This window comes from Chiloscyllium plagiosum, unplaced genomic scaffold, assembly GCF_037043375.1.
Source record: "Chiloscyllium plagiosum isolate Xiang-an unplaced genomic scaffold, Cpla_swu_hap1 HiC_scaffold_27, whole genome shotgun sequence".
In the NCBI taxonomy this organism is placed as follows: domain Eukaryota; kingdom Metazoa; phylum Chordata; class Chondrichthyes; order Orectolobiformes; family Hemiscylliidae; genus Chiloscyllium; species Chiloscyllium plagiosum.
The window spans coordinates 52,554,496-52,577,519 of NW_028270165.1; the positions used below are offsets into that span (position 1 = coordinate 52,554,496).

The 23,024-nt window shown below is 46.0% G+C and overlaps 2 non-coding genes across 2 annotated transcripts; both read left to right on the plus strand.

Moving 5' to 3' along the window:
* The first annotated feature begins 4,070 nt into the window (after positions 1 to 4,070).
* Positions 4,071 to 4,142, plus strand: trnae-cuc (transfer RNA glutamic acid (anticodon CUC)). The gene has a single exon. It is a non-coding gene; the product is annotated as a tRNA-Glu (tRNA).
* A 17,936-nt stretch (positions 4,143 to 22,078) lies between these two features.
* trnae-uuc (transfer RNA glutamic acid (anticodon UUC)) lies at positions 22,079 to 22,150 on the plus strand. Its single transcript has one exon. It is a non-coding gene; the product is annotated as a tRNA-Glu (tRNA).
* The last annotated feature ends 874 nt before the right edge of the window (positions 22,151 to 23,024 follow it).

Below are 23,024 nucleotides of genomic sequence, written 5' to 3' on the forward strand. Positions count from 1 at the left end.
TTTCATTCAAGAACTTCAATCCCTGTCCTCTGGGAACTGACTCTCGTCAGTGGCAATTGATTCTTCTGATCATTAATCTGCCCATTCCCATCGCGTCTTCTCCCATCATGACCAACAGCCCCAGGAAATCTCCAGTTAACCTTCTTTGCTCCAAAGCGAACATTCCCAACCTTGGGAATGTCTCTCCAAAATGGAAATTCCTCATCCCTGGAAATGAATCATGGCGTACAATTGGGAAGAGGTTTTGGCAAAATATTGTCAGTTAGGAAATGGAAAAACGTTCATGAAGCAAAACATAAATCCCAGTCTCCAGCTTTGTGAATCTTTAGAAACTCTTTGGGAAGCGTATTTCGAGGAGAATGAAAGATGAACTGTCCGACTGAGCAGAGACAGTCCAGACACCGTCCCCTTATTGAAGAGGCCTGGAGATTGACTCTGATGTTCTCGGGACATGAACTGATCTGAGACATTGACAGAATTGTCGTTCCTGCACATCAGGAATTCAAACACCTTCTCGCCTCCGAGCCAATGAGAGAACTCGGGAACAGGCAAAACACGGAAAGTCTCGAAGGGTGACGGCCCGGAGTAAGAAAGCGAGTTCCTCCTGACATGGATGTGTCTCCAGCCTGTCCCCAGTGTCTCCACAATGAATGTCCCAGGCTTTATTATGGAAAAGTAAAACTGATAGACGACAACTGGAATTCGAGGCCAGGAGGCTGAATTATGAATCACTAATTGCCTCCCCTAAGCGATGGGGCAGCCCATGTCATCGCCTGTCTCTGTGGCGCAATTGTTCAGCGCGTTCGGCTGTTAACCGAAAAGTTGGTGGTTCGCGCCCACCCAGAGGCGATGAGCTTCTGGTTGCCTGTCACTTTAACACGCCCCCCTGTTGCCTGGCCTCCATCTCTGTCTCAGGCATGCAGCAGTGTTCCAGCAAAGCTCCGCTCCAGATGGAAGACCAGCGCCTCATTTTCCGTTTGGAATCCTCCAGTCTTCAAGATCGAGTTCAATATTATTTGGACCCGAACTCCCGCATGCCCTTGATCCCAACCACACCCACACGAGGCCGTGTTATCATATCGTCTGCTGTTACACACGACTTATTGTTAGCCAGGAATAGTCTCCATGAACAGTTAGTCACCCTCCGACACAGATCGTTATTCTCTCCTTTGTCCCTCCAATGTTCTTCGTCTGAACTCGTGGCAAAGAGAGCAATGTGGATTGATATCCCTGAGCCAGCTCTTTGTCCCATCTCCAGGAACCGGGTTCTCTCCACTGGCGGATAATTAATTAAGCCACTTTGTTGTTGCGTTGACGTGAGGAGATTGTATAAATATAAACTTTTCTAAATCCCCACCTTCCGTTGATTGAACTGTGAGTTCACTCTGAATCACAACACGTGTCACAGCGCAATTTGAGGCCCACATTAGCTCTGCTGGTTCTACACAGCAAGTAAATGAGAGTCTCTATTCGTATCATTCTCTTGCCTTCGCCCTGTAAATCTCCACATTGTTACTTTGGACATGACCACCGAATTCCCTTTTGTGTTCTTGAATCTGCCTCCTTGTCACGGTCAGACAGGGACAAGAAAGTGTTCTTCCTAATGTCACTTTTACTTTTTTTTCCAAATGCCTTGAAATTTCTGCCAATTTTTTGGGAAATTGAAAGGATTCTCATTCCTGCACATGAGGCTGAATTGATTTAATTTCTAACGTAAAGGACTGCGGATGCTGAGAATCAGAGACACAAAGAGGAGCTGCTGGAGAAACTCAGCCGGTTTGGCAGTACCTGTGGGAGAAAACAGAGTTCTGAAATGTTGTCTCTGATTCTCTTTCCACCGATGGTGCCTGACCTGCTGAGTTGCTCCTGCAATTTCTGTTTTTGCTTTTAACTGAAAGTTTATTGCATCTTTCGGGATGAAACAACCAGACTCGCCATGTGCAGATATGTCACCCTTTCGAAACCTGTGAAGTGATTGTATTCAAACAAACCCAGCAATAACTCACTATTTCTCAGCTCCACAGGCAGAGAGACCTGGGAAATGAAGCTGTCAGTGTGGTTCTTTATTCGTGGGTCGAGTGGTTAATACGATGGATTTGAGATCGATTGCGGTTTCCCCACGCAGGTGTGAACCTTGCCGACTACAGTTGAGAAATGTCGTCAAAAAGAAAGGAAGACTGTTCCCCGGTTTCTTCTTTAAGATTCACATCAGTGGAGGGGTTGGAAATCTGCAACCCATTGCCTGTCAGGGTGGAACAAGCAGACACCCACAGAGCTACTTTTGAGGCTATGAGCCAAGTGTTTGGAAATGAGACGAGAAGAGTGAGGGGCGTGAAGTCGTGATCGAAATGAAGCAGGCACGTGAGGACGAATGTGTTTTATTTGCCAGTGAAAGATACTGCTTCACCAAGTTGGGACAATGGAAGGGAAGCAGTGACGGTGATTATCTTTGGCTGTTCCTCTTGTGAATGTTCCCATTGCTGCGCATGTCCGTGTTAACGTCAGAACTCTGCAGCATGGTGGCGTCAGGTACGCACAGTGCCGGGCGCAATGGATGACGCATCTGACTCCAGCTACCTCTTTGAAATGCACCTCATAGCTTCTTCACACACTCCAATTAATCTTTCTCATTGTCCTGAAGCCGGCATACGGTTTGAATTCCTGATTTGCGGGAATGGGAATCTTTTCACTGTCTCGCGTCAGTAAGTGTCCCTGAGAACATCAGAGTCACGTCACAGCGCTGTCAGAGGAGGGGAAGCTGAAAGAGCCCCACACGCTGCTCATGGACAAATTTCACTTTCTCCAACTCACCTCCCCAACCACTGCGGCTCCTGGGAGTGGAAAGGGAACAAACACCAAAACCCAGTCTCAGCTTTGTAAATCTTCAGGAGATAAGAAATCTGTTCATCCTGTTGGATCTTCCATCCTGGCCTGACAGCGTAGATTTTAAATGGCTGTCCAGTCAGTGCCGATTCGTTTTGGCTGAAAAAAAACCTTCCTTATCTCATCCCAGCATTTCTTGCCACAGAGAACTGTGCGGCAGGGTTCATGTATATATTTCCTTGTATGTTATTTTGTAAATAACATTCGTTTGCGGGTTGTTTGTATAGGCTATTCCAGGTTCATTAGCCGTTGTTTAAGTGTGTTGGTAGGTTTGTGGGCTACCATGATGCTGAGAGCGTTGAGTTGTCTGGACATCATTTCCCAGATTTCTTTTATGTAAAGTAATGTGGCTAGGGTTTCTGCACACGTTGTGTCTGCTTGTGTCAGTTTGTTGATGTGAAATCGACACACTGGGTTTATTGGGTAGGCAAAAGTGCGGATTGCAGATGCTGGAAACCAGAGTTTAGATCAGACTGGTGCTGGAAAAGCACAGCAGGTCAGAGAGCTTCCGAGGAGCAGGAAAATCGACTTTTCGGGCAAAAGCTCTTCATCAGGAATGGAAGCAGGACGCCTCCAGGGCGGAGAGATAAATTGGGGGTGGGGGTGTGCTGGGCCGGAGGTAGCAAAGAGTACAATCGGTGAATGGGGGTGGGGATGGAGGTGAAAAGTCAGAGAAGAGGGTGGAGCGGATAGGTGGGAAGGGAGATTGGCAGGTAGGACAGGTCATGAGGATAGCACTGTGCTGGAAGTTTGGAACTGAAGTAAGGTGTGGGGAGGGGAAATGAGGAAACTGGTGAAGTCTACATTAATGTTCTGGGTTTGAATTTATCCGAGGCGGAAGATGGGGCGTTCTTCCTCCAGGCATCGGGTGGGGAGGGAGCGGCGATGGAGGAGGCCCAGGACTTGCATGTCCTCGGCAGAGTGGGAGGGGGTGTTGAAATGTTGGGCCAGAGGGCGATGGGGTTGATTGTTGCGGTTGTCCTGGAAATATCCCCTCAAGCGCCGTGACTGGACTCTGCGAGGAGTCTCCAGCCTCCCCAATGTAGAGGAGACCGCATCGGGAGCAATGGATACAAGAAATGACATTGTTGGATGCACAGGTGAAAGCATGCTGACGACCGCGGCCCAGGTTCGATTTCCGGGCAGGAAAGTAATTTTTAGGAGAGCTGACAAACAAAATACGCATTTCCCTGGTGGTCTAGTGGTTAGGATTTGGCGCTCTCACCGCCGCGGCCCGGGTTCGATTCCCGGTCAGGGAAACCATTTTCAGGGGTGCAGGCTACCCATTCTTCTTAAATGCGCTGTGTAATTATTTATCGTCGTTCCTGGGTGCTGCAGTGTGTCGTGGCTCGTTGAAATAGTGTCCTGATTCAGATTTGTTTGTATGTGGAGGGATGATTGCTTCTGTAGTTAAGTACTTGGTTCGTGTGCGTTGTTTTCCTGTAGAGGCAGTTTTGAATTTACCATTGACTGTTTGCTCTACTGTGACATCTAGAAATGGCACTTTGTTGTTGTTCTCCTCTTTTGTGAATTTTATGTCAGCGAGGATATTGTTGATGGTGTTGTAGGTTTCCTCTAATTTGTTTCATTTTTTGATGACAAAAGTGTCATCACTGTAGTGGACCCAAAGTTTGGGTGGATCGTTGGAAGGGCTGTTTGTTCGAGTCTCTGCATTATTGCTTCTGCGAGGAATCCTGATACTGGTGGTTTCATGGGTATTTCGTTGCTTTGTTTGGAGGGCTGGTTACTGAATACGAAGCGGGTGGTAAGACACAGTTCTACGCTGATGAAGTTGGTGCTGTGTTTGTGTCTCTGGTTCTTCGAGTAGTGTCTCCAGTTTTCTTTGGCCAAGTTGATGTTAATGGATGTGAACAGAGCTGTTATGTCAAAGGACAGCATTATTCCATACTCTTCTATTTTAGTGTCTTTGGTGTTCAGGAATTCTTGGATGGAGTAAATGGAGTGGCATGAATCTTCGACTTGGTGTTTTCAGTGGAGGCCTTTGACTAGTCTGCATATTGGTGTTCCAAATGGTGAGGCTTTGGGCCTGAGGGGGGCTCCTGTTTTGAAGAGGAGAACAACAACATAGTACCATTCTTAGATGTCACAGCAGAGCGAACAGTCAATGGGGGAACTTCAAACTAGCGTCTACAGAAAAACAACACACACAAACCAAATACTTAACCGCAGAAGCAATCATCCCAACACCCACAAACGTTGCTGCATCAGGACATTATTTCAACGAGCCACTACACACTGCAGCACAGAGAAACTACGAAGAGCAGAAGAGAAATACGTATCTCGTGTATTTAAGGAGAACGGGTACCCAATAAACCCAGTCCGCCGATTTCTCATTGATGCTTCCAAGCTGGCTCTCAAAAATTCGTTTGGCCCTCCATTCTTTCCTGTTTGTTTTTTGCGGGTTTTGAAAGCTTTCGCAATCCTCTGACTGAGTATTGGAGTTGGGAAGTTATGTTGTGGCTGTACAGGACATTGGTTAGACCAGTTTTGGAATATTGTGTGCAATTCTGGTCTCCTATCAGAAGGATACTGTGAAATTTGAAAGGGTTCTGAAGCACCAGTGGGTCCACAGAGGGGAAGAGGCCCTTCTGCTGCTCTGAGTGTGGGAAGGCCTTCAGTGATTCCTCTGCCTGCTGCCGCACCAGTTGGGCCACACCGGGGAAGGCTGTTCTCCGGCCCCAAGTGCGAGATGGCCTTCAGCAGTTCTTCCCACCTGCTGAGACACCAATGGGTCCACACTGAGGAGAGGCCGTTCTTCTGCCCCGAGTGCAGGAAGGGCTTTGCTCTTTCCTCCGACCTGCTGGCCCATTGGTGAGTCCACATGGGGGAGTGGTCGTTCAGTTGCCCTAAGTGCAGGAAGTCCTTCAGCAATTCCTCAGCTGAAGCACCAGTCCGTCCACACCGGGGAGAAGCCGTTCTCCTGCTCCGAGTGTGGGAAGGGCTTTATCCGCTCCTCCACACTGCGGAAGCACCAGCTGGTCCACACGGGGGCGGGGGGGAGGGGAGGCCATTCTGCTGACCTGAGTGCGGGAAGGCCTTCAGCAATTCCTCCACCCTGCTGAAACACCTGTGTGTCCTTCAGCAGTGGGAGGCCCTTCAGCTGGCCCGAGTGTGAGAAGAGGTTCATGTTTGCTTGCAACTTGCGGAAGCACCAGCGGGGGCACTGCTGCTCATTGAGCCAGGGACTGCACATTGCCAATGAAATGATCCAAATAAACCTCAGACCGCAAGACCATCCGAGCAGAAGTTAGGCCATTGGGCCCGTCGAGTCTACTCTGCCATTCGTTAGAGACAAAATTAGTGCAGATGAGATTAGCTACAGGAAATAGGCCATTTGTCCCAACAAGTCCACACAAACCCTCCGAAGAGTAACCCATCCACACCCATTCCCTTCTAACTAATGTACCTAACTCTATGGGCAATTAAGCATGGCCAATCAACATGACCTGCACATCTTTGGTTTATATAAGAAGACAGGATCGCCCAGAGAAAACCCATGCAGACACTGGGAGATTGTGCAAACTCCTCACAGACAGCTATCCAAGGCTGGAATCAAACCTGGGTCCCGTGCGCTGTGAGGCTCCAGTGGTAACCACTGAGCCACTACATATTTCAACCCGAAGTTGCAAGCAGGAGGTTGGGAGAATACAGCCTCAGAATGTGGAGTAGTCAGCGTTTTGGGTATTAACCCTTCTTCAGGACTGAAACGTTAACTTCTCCATGAGAAACGATTTATGGGAATGATGCTGGGGGTTGTAGGGTTTGAGCTCCAGGGAGAGGCTGAATAGGCTGGAGCTGTTTTACCTGGAGCATCGGAGGCAGAGGAGTGACCTAATAGAGGTTATAATTTCATGAGGGGCATGGACAGGGTAATAGACAAGGTCTTTTCTCAGGGGTGGGGGAGTCCAGAACTAGAGGGCATAGGTTTAGGGTGAGAGGCGAAATATATTAAAGAGACAACGTCTTCATGCAGCGGGTGGTACATATATGAAATGAGCTGCCAGAATATATGGGTCAGGTGCTGTCAAATGGGACTAGATTAATTTAGGATATCAGGTCAGCATGGACAAGTTGGACTGAAGGGTCTGTTTCCATGTTGTACGTGTCTCTGACTACTGGTCCTCATGTAATTTTAAAATAGGGTCCAAGTAACTTTGAATAGTTCAATCTTATTGAGCTCACTTCCTGAAAAGTTTCAAATGAATCATCTGAGCGATACTGTTTAAACATGCTAAGTTGGACAAAGTATCCCATCAAGTTCAACACAAACCCAGAGTTGAAGAAGTCAGAAGTCAGAACACCAAGGGGACCAAACTGATCACAATATTCCAGGTGCAGCCTCATCAACGTCCTGTATAACTACAACATAACTTGCCAACATCTATACTCAATTCCCTTATTGATGAAGGCCAGTGTGCTGAAACCTTTCTTCACTGCCTTGTGTACCAATGTAATCAGAGATATAGGACCTACTTTAAACTGATCCACAATCCAGCTGCTGGGAGCCCAGAAGCAGAGTAGTGCTGCGTGAGTGTGCTGGGCACATAACCCAGAGGTCGATGGGTAAAAACCATGTGATGCTATTGCCCAATGTCTTCGTAAGCTGCTTTCAATTACAATGGTGCTCTGTTCTGTATGTTGCCTTTGCATCTGCTTCCCAAAGCTTCTTCAGTGGAGGAGTGGCAGCTGGAGCCCAGGAGTTCAACGACCCGCCGGAGCTTGAGGAAGGTCCAAGCTCCAAGAAGCGGGGAGTAAGGCTGGAGGCTGGATTTGCTCAAGGCTTGTATTTTTAACTCATTTAAATGGTACCTACTGTATGGGGCTATGGTTTACATTTATACCGGAGGATCATATCAGAGTGTTTATATTTAGCAGCGGTAGTTGGTAAAATACACTCCCTGGAGGAGCACCTTCTATGATGCTGCATTTCTTGCTTTATGCCCTTCCCCCATTTCTTATCTCCCAGCTTGGTTTTATGTTTTTTTGGTTAAATTTAATTTCATATTAATCAGACTGGGTATTGACTGTGTGCTATTAATTTGCTTCTTCGAATATTGAAAGTCAAAATTAATGGTGTAATTTCATTTCTGATGTCAGAATTTGACATTGAATGTGCAGATGTGAATACCAGTAAGTTGTGAAAATACATCAAGAACTTGTGGTTTTTAACAAAAAGAGCAGTTCACTGATATTCATGGTATTGTCTTATTTGGGAGTGATGATTCAAATCTGACCAACAAACCGTTTCATGCAGTCACCCAATTTAGTTAAAATTTTCATTAATTTAATTAAAGAAAAGAACTCTGGCAGGCTAAGATTTATGCAATCTATTTATAAGATTATGTCCATTGCTTGCAATATGGTCTCATCCACATTGGGAAAACTGGACGCCAACTCGCGGAACGTTTCAGGGAACAGCTCTGGGACACTAAAACTAAACGACCGACGCCCTGTGGCTGAACGCTTTAACTCGCTCTCCCATTCCGCCAAGGACATGCCGCCAAGGACTACCAAACTCTTGCTACCCGACGCTTGTAAGAAAAACACCTCACCTTCTGACTTGGGACCCTCCAACCACATGGTATCAATGTAGATTTCATCAGTTTCCTCATTTCCTCTCCCCCACCTTGTCCCGGATCCAACCTTCCAATTCGACACCAACCTCTTGACCTGTCTTACCTGTCCACCTTGCTTCTCACCTATTTGCTCCACCCTCATCTCTGACCTATTACCATCAATCCCTACCTCCATCGACCTATTGCATTCCCAGCTGCCATTCATCCAGCCCCACTTCCTTCCCATTTACCTCTCAGCCCCCTTGGGCCACCCTTTATTCCTGATGAAGAGCTTATGCTCTAAACCAAGACTGTTGTGAAACAACATTCTCAACAAATAGGAAATAGCTCCCAAGTCAGATTTCATTCCCTCTTCTGTTTCCCAGTTCTTTCAGAAATAAGAAATATCTTTTTCTTCCACTAGAAAGTGATCTTCCACTTTGCGCTGTCTGAAGTGTTATGCCACATTATTACTTCAGCCACCTTTTAAGAATCGTTTCAATCTGTTTTTCTAACAATTGTCGAGGTGACCAAAAGCAAACTTTTCACTCCTCCTCAATGCCCCATTTCTCCTCCTATGAGCCACTTTGTCATGTTGTCTATGTTACAAGCAGCCGAGTGCACTTGGTTTCTGAATTGAAATTTGGCCATTGAAGTGATCAGAATTAATATATATCGATGGCTAGCTGTGTCTGCACTAACTGCAATTATCCACCAATACGATGTCGTTTGTTCCACCAAAACTGGAAACAATGATTTGTGATTATATTGCAGTCGGATGTAGAAAATCATCCCAGCGATCTTCACGTTATTATAGTTTACTGTGGCCATACAGCATTGCGAGGCAGTTTGATGTGACTAAAACTTGGATGGAAAGAATGTAGATTGATGAGAAGGCAAAATGGCAGTGTCGCTGGCCACAATCGATCTGTCTGGCTTGATTATATGAGTGGCGGTTGTTCAAGAGCAACTTCCACTCCATCACTTCAACCAGCAAGAGGAGATAAGTGTGAACACAACATTCCAACTGTGACATATACGCATTGCTTCGATGTTATTGATCAAAATCCTGGAACTCGCTCCTGAACCTTTATTATAGACCACATCATATTTGTGAAGTAATTTAAGAGGTAGCTCACCACCACTTTTTCAAGAACGGTTTGGGAAGACTTGCTGGCAGAGCGAATGATATGCACATGATATTGGAAACAGTCTAAACGTATGGATAGATGATTGGCTAACCAATGATACAGGAGGGATAAGGGGCATGCTCAGGATCGCAACTTACAACTAGCAACGTTCCACAGGGATCAGTGCTGGGGCACAAAATTATTTACTATATTTATATGAATTACTTGGATAAGTAAAGTGAATGTACTATTGCCAAGACTGCAGTAGATACAGTTGATTAGAATGCAGGTGGTAAGGATGACATGAACTCTTCATCCAAGTTCAGTGAGTAATCGGGAAGGCAAAAGGGAGATTGGTCTTTAAATGGAGTACAAAAGTAGGGAGGTTATAGTGAACCTCCGCCTGGAGGTTTTGATTGAAAGTGCAGTGAAGATTCAACCAGCTGACAGTGGATCTGAATCACATGTAGATCAGACCAGGTTTGGACAGCAGGAAACCAGATAAGTTTTTACAACAAACCACAACGATTAAATCATTTGACTCTTAATTCCAGATTTATATTGAATTCAGATTCCACCATCTGCCGTGGCAGGTTTTGAACCCAAGTCCCGTGAACATTACCTGGGTGAATGGTCTGGTGACAATAAAGTGGCCATCGCCTCCCCTGAACACATTGGCATATTGTGTTCAGAGGTAACAAAGAGCAAGTGGTTTCAGCAGCTGCTAAGTTGTTGATATTACACAAGGGAACATCAGCACTCTCAGTAATGGTACATACTGAAGCCAGGGCCCTGTATCAGAGGTAAGGGCTCGGGATCCACAAGAAATAGGAACAGCAATACGCCATTCAGCCTCTTGAGCCTGCTCCTCCATTCAGTAGGATCGTGGCTGATCTGGCATTCCCCACATCCACTTTCCTGCCCTTTTCCTGTAACTGTTCATCCCCCGACTGATCACGAATCTATCGATCCTAGTTTTAAATGTGACAAGAAGGATGTTAACAGAGTTACTGGGGTTGGGGGAGGGGCGGGGGGTACTTGGGGACTACAACAATGGCTTCACACTTCTCAATATTTAACTAAGGGAATGTTTATGGTTATCCAATGCTGGAAATTGGGCAGGCATTCAGATGAAATTATTGGTAAATTATGAATGACAGAGGAGTCGGGAGAGAAGTGGTGTTCAGGCACAGTTGGATATCATCAGTATAGATGCCAACACCAGCAGCTACGGTGAAATAAATAAGAACGGAAGACACTAAAATCAGACCCTCCCAGAGTATACAGCGATGTTGGAGAGGGTCAGTACTGTCATTAACTCTGATCAAGGCTGTCCGCAGGTCGACGAGGGAATGTTCATCCCTGTCACCGTTACAAAGGATGTCAAATATGACCTTGATAAGAACTGTTTCAGGGGTAGAAACCAGACTCGAGGGCTTTAAACACAGAATTCTGGAAAAGCTTATTCAAAAATGTTACATCCAAACCAACACTTCCATTGGTGCGATAATTATAGAAGTGTTTTGGTTTTTATTTAGATGATTCTCAGCAGCACTGAGTGAGAAGCAACAAAATTAACACAAGAAATATTGCAATTGCTACAATATGCCTGCTCCCAATGGGAGACCATCTGGTGTTCACTTAACTGTCTGCAAGGCGCAATATTGGAAAGGAACTATCCAGTTCATAGCTATAAGAGGGGAGACACAGACTGCTTGATACAAAGGGCGGGAGAAGGCCACTCGGCCCTACGAGCCTGCTGCAACATTCAATAAGATCATGGCTGATCTGAATACAACCTCAGCTCTACATTCCTCCACATCCCCGACAATCTGTCACCCACTTGGTTAGCAAGAACCTGTCTACCTCTGCCTTAAAGATTTTGAATTCACTGCCTTTTGAGGAAGACACACAACCATCAGAAAGAAAAAAAAATCATCCTCATTTTTGTCTTCTACTTTTAAAATATGACCCTCTATTTTCAGATATTAAGATAGGGATACAAGCTGCATTCAAATAATACCTGTGGTACAGTTAACTATCTCAAAGTGCTTCACGTGAACATAATGAGAATTCCTTTAAAAATCACAATTTGGAGCACAGATTAGGACAGGTGGCCAAAGACTTGGTCAAAGGGGCAGGTTTAGGGCAATCTTTAAAACAGGTTCAATTTCCCAAACATCTGAGGACTAAGACATAAAGAGCAAACACAAAATAGCAAGGGATGGGAAACAACAGTGTGGACATAATGTCACAGGATGAGTAATCCAGGGAACATGAGTTCAAATCCCACCACAGCAAGAGGTGAGATGTGAATAATTCAAATCATAAATGGGGAACACAAAATTAGTCTCAGTATGGTATCGATGGCACTGACGTCAATTGTCATAAAAGTCCATGTTCACCAATGTCCTTTCAGGAGGGAAACTGCCATGCTTACCTGGTCTGGCTTACATGTGACTCCAGACACACAGCAATGTGGTTGACTCTCAAATTGCCCTCTGAATTGGCATAAGCAAGACACCTTGCACTTAAGGATGGATAACAAACATCAACCTTGTTAAAGTGTCAGAACAGAAATTGCTGGAGAAACTCAGCCACTCTGGCAACACCGGTGGAGAGAGAGAGAGAAAGAAACAGAGTAAATATCCTGGCATGCGCCCAGAACAGTTGTGAAGAAGGGTCACAGCACTTGAAATGCTAACTCTGCTTCTCTCTCCACTTGTGCTTCCAGTCCTATTGAGTTTCTCCAGCAATTGGTGCATTTTTGTGTTTCAGATCTCCAGCATTGCAGTTCTTTATTACACTGACGTAGGGAAGCTCAAATCCGATAAAAGAACAAAGCAGAAGTACTGGAATTACTCAGCAAGTCTGGCAGCAGCTATGGAGATAAAAACAGTTAGTTCTTCGTGTCATTGAATGATCTTACATCGGGGACAAACTTTTGGCAAGCTGCAAGAGTAAAAGGCACTGGTGTAACTTCAACATCTGGGAGAACTCTCTCAGCCATGGAGGTCAGACTGACTCAGCATTCTGGTCCTGCTCATTACCTGTTAACTTCTCCATTTATTGTACTTGTTATATTTCTACATGGTTGACACATTCCTATGTTTTAAAATGATATTCCAAACTGACTGGAATTTTCCATGTAAGTAATCATACATTAGAGGGATTGGAACGTGAATGTAACATTTAAACAAAAAGTATTTATTCATGCATGGGGTGTGGGCATCGCTGGCAATGCTTGCATTTATACCATCCTTAACCACCCTGTGGTTGGTTGGAAAAGTGAATGAAGGTGTCTGAGAGTGTCTTGATCAGCACAGCAATCTCAAAGATGGGTGTGCTCAGGTAGAAGTACCCTCCACTCCCACAGCAAGTCTGCATTCACTTCAATTACAGATGCCATCTCACACTCCCAGGACAAGGACAGCATGGGATTACAATCAGAATAAAGCTTCCTCTACTCTTAAATTGAAAGTGAAGCTACCTCAACACTGTCCCCAACAAACACTGACAAGACAGAGAGAGCATTGGGTTAGATACAGAGTAGAACTCCCTCTGCACTTCCCCATTCATTCAGTCCCTGGACAATGACAGCAAAGGGTTAAATAAACAGTAGAGCTTCTTCCATTATGACTGACACTTAGTACGTTCTACAACAATCCTCAAGGATAATTCAGAACTGAGCCTATTATCTGGTACTGAATTCACGCACCCTAATGGGAATGACAGCAACAGAAAATCAGGTAAAACACACACAATGTACAACAAAACTAGACCGTTATTGGGATCTAAGATATTTAAATGAGAGGAGATATGATCCCTGCAATGATCTGAATGTGAGCTGAACAACTTTCTCACTTGAATAATATTCTCTGGGAATGCAATGTCCACCTCACTGCTGTCTAATCAATTCCTCTGCTCTCGTTCAGGGCTGAGTTGCGGCTGACCACATGGTGGCGTGGGCGTCAAGAGATTAGACAATTAAGGACAACTTGGATTGAGGGCATCCTGTGTCATGCCAGTGAGGTCGAGGGTCGCTGATTTACTCAACTTATAATCGGGGACAAGGGGATGTCAGGCTGGGCTTGTATCAATTTGCGTTTAGAAGAAACAGATGATCTGATGAAGCTGTATAACATCTGGAGAGGACTTGATGTAAATGTAATGTCCACTCATTTCTAGCCAGAGACTAGCCTCTCATTTAAGATAGGAGAGTTTTGTTTTTCTCTCAAGTGTTCCCAAGTCTTTGAAATTCACTTCTTTAGAGAGCAGCATGTGGTGGTGGCACGGTGGTTCGCACTGCTGCCTCACGGCATCAGTGATCTGAGTTTGAACCCACCCTCGGGCCGACTCTTTGTGAGGAGTTTGCACATTCTCCCCTTGTGTCTGCGTTGGTTTCCCCTGTGCTCTGGCCTCCTCCCACAGTCCAAAGGATGTGCAGGTGAGTGTAGATTGACCATGGGAGATGCAGAGTTACAGAGATAGAGTAACGAACTTGTTTTGGGTGGGACGGTCAGTCAATGTTGACTCGATGGGCTGAATGGCCTCCTTGCACGCAATTGACCTATATCAATCAACAGTATACTCTTGCTTTATGGTTACCGACATCAAATTACATTCGTGGCTTTGGTTATTTCATCTCTTATGTCATCATATTCAACCAACTGCAGCATCTCGAATTTTGCTTAATTACAATATCCAATATCAGCAGAGTACTTTTTCTTTTTGTCACGACCATTATCTTGAAATCTGACGTGTGACATCTTCATTGCTGTCAAAGTTCCTTATTTGTCCCGACATTGTCATGGTTTTACTTTGTCGAATGACTACCTGGCTTTTGCATTTAAGACCCTATATTCTGCCCTCGTCAACACTTTCCCTTCCAATTCTGTACTAAAGATTTCATGAAAAACCTCAGAGTGTGGTGAGACTGTGGAACTCACTACTATAGTGAATAGTTGGGGTGAAAGACATTACAACTAAGGGTAAGCAACCAAATACAAATGAATGTCACTCTCACCAGATTCACAACACAGTGAAATTAAAACATGCAATGTCCCTCAATTTCTCAACTGTTCCTAACCAGACTTGATGAAGAAGAGATCTTGCACATCAACATTATAATTTAAACAAAAACCAACAATTATAAATACGGCAACTTTTCTAGGCCAAAGTTAAGTAGATAATCTAATTAATAGCAATGAATTAAACCCTTTGATCAAGTCCCCCATCATCTCAGAAATAGAAATTTCAGCGGCAAATTAAGAAAGAATTTTTTTTTTAAACTTACCAATTCAAACAAATAGTTTCCAACAATGTATTGCCAAGCCTTTGTGCAATACTTGGACTATGAGTTTTTCACAGACACGTCACTGTAAATCCAATCTAAAAGTCACTGCTGAATGTGACGAGACACCCCAAAGTATTCAGTCATTTCTTACAGGCTGGGACTCATTCCCAGAAAGAGCCAACAATTCTTTAACTGGACAGTAGAATCTCGAGAGAACAGCTCCTGGGCTCAACAAGCAGCAACGCCCAATGGAAGCAAAGTTGGCGGCGGGGCAGGGCGGGGCAAGGGCATAAAACAAAAAAGCCCACTGACTCTCCCACTGCACAAACACATTGTCAGAATGCACAGGGGCTCAGTCCTGGGAGTGACCCACAGCAGTTTCATCAAGAGGGCCACACTTGATAAACAGATCTTGCACACCAGAATTATAATTTAAACAAGAACAAACAATTATGAATACCGCAAATTTACTAGGGCAAAGTTAAACAAGATAATCCAGTTAATAGCGATGATTTAAGCCTTATGATCAAGTCCTCCACCATCCCATCGACACAAAATTAAGGGGTAAATTAAGGAAGAGAATTTTTTAAATTATCAATTGAAGCAATCAATTCCCAACAATGGATTGCCAAGCCGTTGGGCAATTCTTCGATGATGAGTTGTTCACAGGCACATAACCGTAAATTTAATTTCAAAGTCACTGCTGAATGTGAATGGACACCCTGAAGTATTCAGCTATTTCTTACAGACTGGGGCTCGTTCCCAGACAGAGCCAATAATTCTTTAACTGGACAGAAAACACTAGAGAGAACAGCTCCTGGTCTCAACGAGCAGCAGTGCCCACTGGAAGCAAAGTTGCGGGGGTGGGGAGCACGACGGCATAAAACAAAAAAATCCGACCGACTCTCCCGCTATAAGCACTGTCAGAATGGGCAGGGGTTCAGTCCTGGCAGTGACCCACAGCAGTTTCACCAGCAGAATCAGATTGTTGGGAGCACTGGTGTGCCCGCTGGTGCTTCTGCAAGGTGCAGAATGATGAGAACCTCCGCCTGCACTCGGGGCAGGTGAACGGCCTCTCCCCGGTATGGTCCCCGACTGTGCCTCAGCAGGTGGGAGGAATTGCTGAAGGCCTGCCCGCACTCTGGGCAGGGGAAGGGCCTCTCCCCGGTATGGACCCGAAGGTGGGATGCCTGTTTAAAGCCCTTCCCGCACTTGAGGCAGGAGAACGGGCTCTCCCCGGTGTGGACCCGCTGGTGCCTCAGAGGGCAGAGGTATCGTTGAAGGCCTTCCCGCACTTGGAGCAGCTGAAGGGCTTCTCCAATATGTGGACCCGGCGGTGGGTCAGCAGGACGGAGGAATAGCTGAAGGCCTTCCCGCATTCGGGGCAGGAGAATGGTCTCTCGCTTGTGTGACCCGCTGGTTCCTCTGCAGGACAGAGGAAATGCTGAAGGTCTTCCCGCACTCAGGGCAGCTGAAGGGTCTCTCCCTAATGTGGACCCGCTGATGGCTCATCTGGCGGGTGGAATTGCTGAAGCCCTTTCCGCACTCAGAGTAGGAGAACAGTCTCTCCCCGGTGTGACTGCGCCCATGAGTCTCCAGGTCAGATGGGAAACGGAAGCCTTTCCCACAGTCGCCATACTTCCACGGTTTCTCCACGGGACGGGATTCCTTAGGTTTCTCCATGACCGAAGCTTCACCTGCACACAAACGCGTGTACAGCACCTCTCTGCCGTGAATTCCTCTTCCCAGTCTGTATAACATTTACTGGCTCCACAACCAAAGTGCTGCAACAGTAGAGTCTCTCTTCCAGTCTCACTGATGCTGAAAACGTACTGAAACAGGAACTAAAACGCTTGGTTCCTTCTCACAGAATCATGGTCGAAAATTGTTATAGTCCCGATGGATTCAGTGACTGTCAGACATTGACGTGAAATTGAGGACAGCAAATGCTGGAGAGTCAGAGTCAAAGTGCAATGCTGGAAAATCACAACAGATCAGGCAGCATCCGAGGAGCAGTCGAGTCAATGTTTCAGGCAAAGCCCTTCAGATATTGATATTGAAACTTACGTCTTCAGATCTTCAAATAATCTGTAAAAAGTGATTACAAACATCATCACTGTCAGTCCAGGTTAGAAATTCCAAACAAGCAATTCTACTTTACGCAGAACATTATTTTCTTTTTCCACAAAATTGAAAGCACCATCCCACCCTCTCTCACCCCTCTATTCTCACTCCGCTCAAACTAATTCTCCCCATGGTACTGATTCAGGATCTTACAGAGACCGAAAAGTGAAAACATCAAGACAGACACCTCTGAATTTTGGATACCTCCACCTGAAAGTTAGTATCTTTCACGATATGTAGGAGTGAGTAAGTCTGATTTTGGGAAGCAAAAAAAGTATCAATTCAGGATGAACCTTCAATGCAGCTTCTTGCGAAACATCCAGACACGGAATGGTTAACATCTGGGGAGGTGGAGGAAATGAGATATCAAGGCATTGGCACCGACACCAGACAGAAACTGAACATACAGGCATGGCAAACATTACGGGCAAGCCAGAGTCATTGAGATACACAGCACAAAAACAGGTCCTTCAGTCCAACTCATCCGTGCCGACCAGATAGCTTAAATTAATCTCGTCTCATTTACCAGCACTTGGCCCATATCCCTCTGAACTCTTCCTATTCATATATCCATCCAGACGCCTTTTAAATGTTATAATTGGACCTACATCCACTACTTCCTCCGGCAGATCATGCCTTACACTTGCCTCTCTCACGCCAAACATACTACCCTCCTGTTCTGGACTTCTCCCATCCCTGGGACATGACCTTGTCTATTTAACCTATCCATGCCTCGCATGACTCAAAAACGTCTGTAAGGTCACCCCTCAGCCTCTGGTCTACCGGGGAAAACAGCTCAAGTAATGCACTGCGTGTACTTTTAGCTTCACACTCGCTGAACCTTCCTCCCGTGTAAAACATTGTTTCCCTCCCCAACACTGCCCATGGGAAAAGCCAAGAGTGTTGAGACTCTGGAGTTGGGGGAATGCCACGTAGAATTCCTACAATGTGGAAACACGCCATTCAGCCAAACAAGTCCACACAGACCATCCAAAGTGGAACCCATGCAGACAATTTCCCCTATCCCATTATACTACACTGACTGCACACTCTGGGCCCATTTAGTATGGTCACTTCTCCCGAAACCGCACATCGTTAGACTTTGGGAGGAAACCAGAGCAGCCGGAGGAAACCCACGCAGACACGGCAGGGAGAATGTGCAAACTCCACACAGATAGTCGCCCCAAGTCTGGAATCGAACACGGGTCCGTGGTGCGGTAAGGCAGCAGTGCTCACCACTGATCCATCGTGCGACTTACGTGTGCAAAAGGAGGTGGGGCCTGGGAACTTTGTTAATTGTACCACACAGTGGATTGTTGAGCCAGGTTAAATCTCACAGGATCCAGGGAGAGCTAACCAACTGGGTACAAAATTTAGAAGCGCGTTGTTGTAGGTGCTGGAATCCTTCCTGAAAACAACAAATGCTGAAGATCACAGTGGGTCAGGCAGCGCTGTGCTACTCTATGACCGGATAGTGTGGATGTGGAGATGATGTTTCCACTAGGAGAAGGGTTGAGGATGCCAAGTCATTGAGGGCATTTAAGACAGAGATAGGTTCTTGATTAGTAAGGGGGTCAAGGGTTATGAGGAGAGGGCAGCAGAATGGGATGGAGAAATATATCAGCCATGATCGACTGGTGGAGTAGACTCGATGGGCCAAATGGCCTCATCCTGCTCCTGTGTATTATGGTCTTAAAGCGGAGCAGTAGTCTTAAGAGGTTCTCACAAACTATTTCAGAATCCTGAAGAGGAGTTGTTGGATTGGAAACCTTAACTCTGCTTTTTCTCCACATATGCTTCCAGTCCTGCTGAGCTTTTCCAGTGTTGTCAGTTTTTGTTTCAGTTTTCCAGCATCCACAGTTCTTTGTCTTATTTATCACAGTCATTTCTTGCCTTTCCCAAGTGTCTGGAACTTCATCTCCCTGATCTACAAACTGTTCAGTTACCCTAGAAATGACCACTACCTCCTTATCAGAGTAGACCCCTTTGTTGCAAAATGATTGTTCAATTCTGTGACCAAAATAATTGCATTCATAATTACTTACAACAGGGACTCTCAATATCTCAGGCAAGAACACAGCCAGATTTTTTCAGACAGTACATTTATGTGATTTGATACAAATCCCTATTCCCTACTTTACCAGCGTGCAGCTGGGAATGGAGGGTTTGTGTTAAGAAGAAGCTGGGACATTTTTCCAACGAAGCCTAGCAAGTTGACAGATAACTTTATAGAGATTTTTAAAATCAGGAGGGGGACAACATAAGGTGTCATTTCCTGGAGGCTCAGAATATTTTATTGCTCCAGAAGGTGTAAAAGGGGGTCAAAGATTCAGCAGAAATCGAGTAGAGCTGAGAACAGACAACATTTTACTCTGTGGGAACAGGGGGACCAGAGGACAGAGAAATCAGGACCCGAAATCGAGCTGACACCAGACTACTATGTTATCAGTGCTTTGACAATGGTACTTCTGTGCGGGGCAGGTTGAATTATGAATTGAATAGTAACTTCCTCAAGGAGACTGTGCAGGAAGGCCTGGGCTTGTCTCTGTGGCGCAACTGGTCAGCGCGTTCGGCTGTTAACCGGGAGGTTGTTGGTTCAAGACCACCCCGAGGCGGCGCGTTTGTTGTTCTCGCTCCAACCGCTTTCTTGGCTGCAAAGATGCGCGTTTTTCATGGTGTCAGGAAAATGTTTCCCAAACGGAAATCTTTTCCACTGAGGAAGCACAAAGGGGTTTCTGAATTGATTGAATTTCTAACGTAAAGGACTGCGGATGCTTACAGTCCGAGACAGAAAGCGAAACTGCTGGAGCAACTCAGTACCTGGATGAGGAAAAAAAAGTTCTGAAATTTTGTCTCTGATTCTCTTTCTACAGATGCTGCCTGACCTGCTGAGTTGCTCCTGCAATTTCTGGTTTTGTTTTTAACTGAACGTCCATTTCATCTTTCGGGATGAAACACCCAGACCCGCCATTTGCAGATATTTAACCCTTTCGAAACCTGTGAAGTGATTGGATTCAAACAAACTCTGCAATGATTCACTCTTTCTCAGCTCCACAGGCAGAGAGACCTGGGAAATGAAGCTGTCAGTGTGGTTCTGTATTGGTGGGCCGAGAGATGAATGCGATAGACATGAAATCCATTGCGGGTTCCCCACGCAGGTGTGAACCCTGCCGACTACAGTTGAGAACTGTCGTCAAAAAGAAAGGGAGATTGCTTCACGTTTTTTTTAAAGATGCAAATCAGTGGAGGGGTTGAAATATTTCAATCACATTGGGACTGGTCGGGAATCTGCAACCCACTGCCTGTCAGGGTGGATCAAGCAGATATCCCCAGAGCTGCTTTTGAGGATATGGGCCAAGTGTTTGGAAATGAGACGAGAACAGTCAGGGGCGTGAAGTCGTGGTCGAAATGAAGCAGGCACCTGAGGACAAAGGTGTTTTATTTGCCAGTGAAAGATACTGCTTCACAAATTTGGTACAATGGAAGAGAAGCAGTGACGGTGATTATCTTTGGCTGTTCACCTTGTGAATGTTCCCATTGCTGTGCATGTCCGTATAACGTCAGAACTCTGCAGCATGGTGGCGTCAGGTCCGCACAGGGCCGGGGGCGCAATGGATGACGCATCTGACTCCACCTACATGTTTGAAATGCAGCTCACAGCTTCTTCACACACCCCAATTAATCTTTCTCATTGTCCTGAAGCCGGCATACGGTTTGAATTCCTGATCTGCAGGAACGAGACTCTTTTCACTGTCTCGCGTCAGTCAGTGTCCCTGAGAACATCAGAGTCACGTCACAGCGCTGTCAGAGGAGGGGAAGCTGAAAGAGCCCCACACGCTGCTCACGGGCACATTTCACTTTCCCCAACTCACCGCCCCAACCACTGCGGCTCCTGGGAATGGAAAGGGAACAAACACCAAAACCCAGTCTCAGCTTTGTAAATCTTCAGGAAATAAGAAAACTGATTATCCCTTCCGGTCTTCCATCCTGGCCTGACAGCGTTGATTTTAAATGGCTGTCCAGTTAGTGTCGATTCGTTTTGGCTGAAAAAATCTTCCTTATCTCATCCGAGCATTTCTTGCCACAGAGAACTGTGCGGCAGAGTTCATGTATTTCCTTGTATGGTATTTTGTAAATAACATTCGTTTGCGGGTTGTTTGTATAGGGTATTTAAGGTTCACTAGCCGTTGTTTAATGCTGAGAGGGTTGAGTAATCTGGAAATCATTTCACAGATGTCTTTAATGTAAAGTAATGTGGCTAGGGTTTCTGCAGACGTTGTGTCTGCTAGTGTCAGTTTGTTGATGTGAAATCGTCACACTGGGTTTATTGGGTAGGCAAAAGTGGGGACTGCAGATGCTGGAAACCAGAGTTTTGATCAGAGTGGTCCTGGAAAGGCACAGCAGGTCAGACAGCTTCCGAGGAGCAGGAAAATCGACATTTCGGGCTTAAGCCCTTCATCAGGAATAGAGGCAGGACGCTTCCAGGGATGGCGCTATAAATTGGGGGGTGCTGGGCCGAAGGTAGCAAAGAGTACAATAGGTGAATGGGGGTGGGGATGGAGGTGACAGGTCAGAGAGGAGGGTGGAGCGAACAGTTGAGAAGGGAGATTGGCAGGTAGGACAGGTCATGAGGACAGCGCTGAGCTGTAAGGTTGGAACTGAGGTAAGGTGGGGGGAAGGGAAATGAGGAAACTGGTGAAGTCCACATTGATGTCCTGGGGTTGAATTTATCCGAGGCGAAAGGTGGGGCGTTCTTCCTTCAGGCATCGGGTGGGGAGTGAGCGGCGATGGAGGAGGCCCAGGACCTGCATGTCCTCGGCAGAGTGGGAGGGGGGTTGAAATGTTGGGCCAGAGGGTGGTGGGGTTGATTGCTGCGGGTGTCGTGGAGATGTTCCCTCAAGCGCTGTGACTTGACTCTGCGAGGAGTCTCCAGTCTCCCCAATGTAGAGGAGACCGCATCGGGAGCAATGGCATTGACATTGGTGGAAGCCTTCTCACGATCGTGGCCCAGGTTCGATTTCCGGGCACGGAAGCAATTTACATTAGAGCTGTGAGGCGGCGCTGCTGTCTCCCTGGTGGTCTAGTGGTTAGGATTCGGCGCTTTCACCGCTGCGGCCCGGGTTCGATTCCCGGTCAGAGAAGTATTTCTCAGTGGATCTTTTGCCTACCCATTCTCCTTTAATGCGCTGTACAGTTCCTTATTGGTCTTCGTCGTTACTGGCTACTGCAGTGGGTGTTGCCTCTTTGAAATAGTGTCCTGATTCAGGCTTGTTTGTGTGTGTAGGGATCATTGCTTCTGTAGCTAAGTACTTGGTTCGCGTGAGTTGTTTTCCTGCAGACGCTGTTTCGCTCTACTGTGACATCTCGAAATGGCACTTTGTTGTTGTTCTCCTCTTTTGTGAATTTTATGCCAGTAAGGATATTGCTGATGGTGTTGTAGGTTTCCTCTAAATTACTTCATTTTTGGATGACAAAAGTGTCATCACTGTGGCGGACACAAAGTTTGTTTTGGATCGTTGGAAGGGCTGTTGGTTTGAGACTCTGCATTATTGCTTCTGCTAGGAATCCTGATAATGGTGGTTTCATGGGTGTTTCTTTGATTTGTTTGAGGCTTGTTACTGAATATGAAGTGGGTGGTTAAGGCACAGTTCCACGAGGTGGATAGTGCTATCTTTGCTGATGAAGTTGGTGCTGTATTTGTGTCTTTGGTTCTACGAGTAGTGTCTCCAGTTTTCTTTGGCCACGTTGATGTTAATGGATGTGAACAGGGCTGTTATGTCAAAGGACATCATTATTCCATCCTCTTCTAACTTAGTGTCTTTGTTGTTCAGGAATTCTTGGATGGAATAAATGGAGTGGCGTGAATCTTCGACTTGGTGTTTTAGTCTTCAGTGGAGGCCTTTGACTAGTCTGTATATTGGTGTTCCAAGTAGTGAGACTATGGCCTGAGGGGGGCTCCTGGTTTGAAGAGGAGGAGAACAACAACAAAGTGCCATTCTTAGATGTCACAGTAGA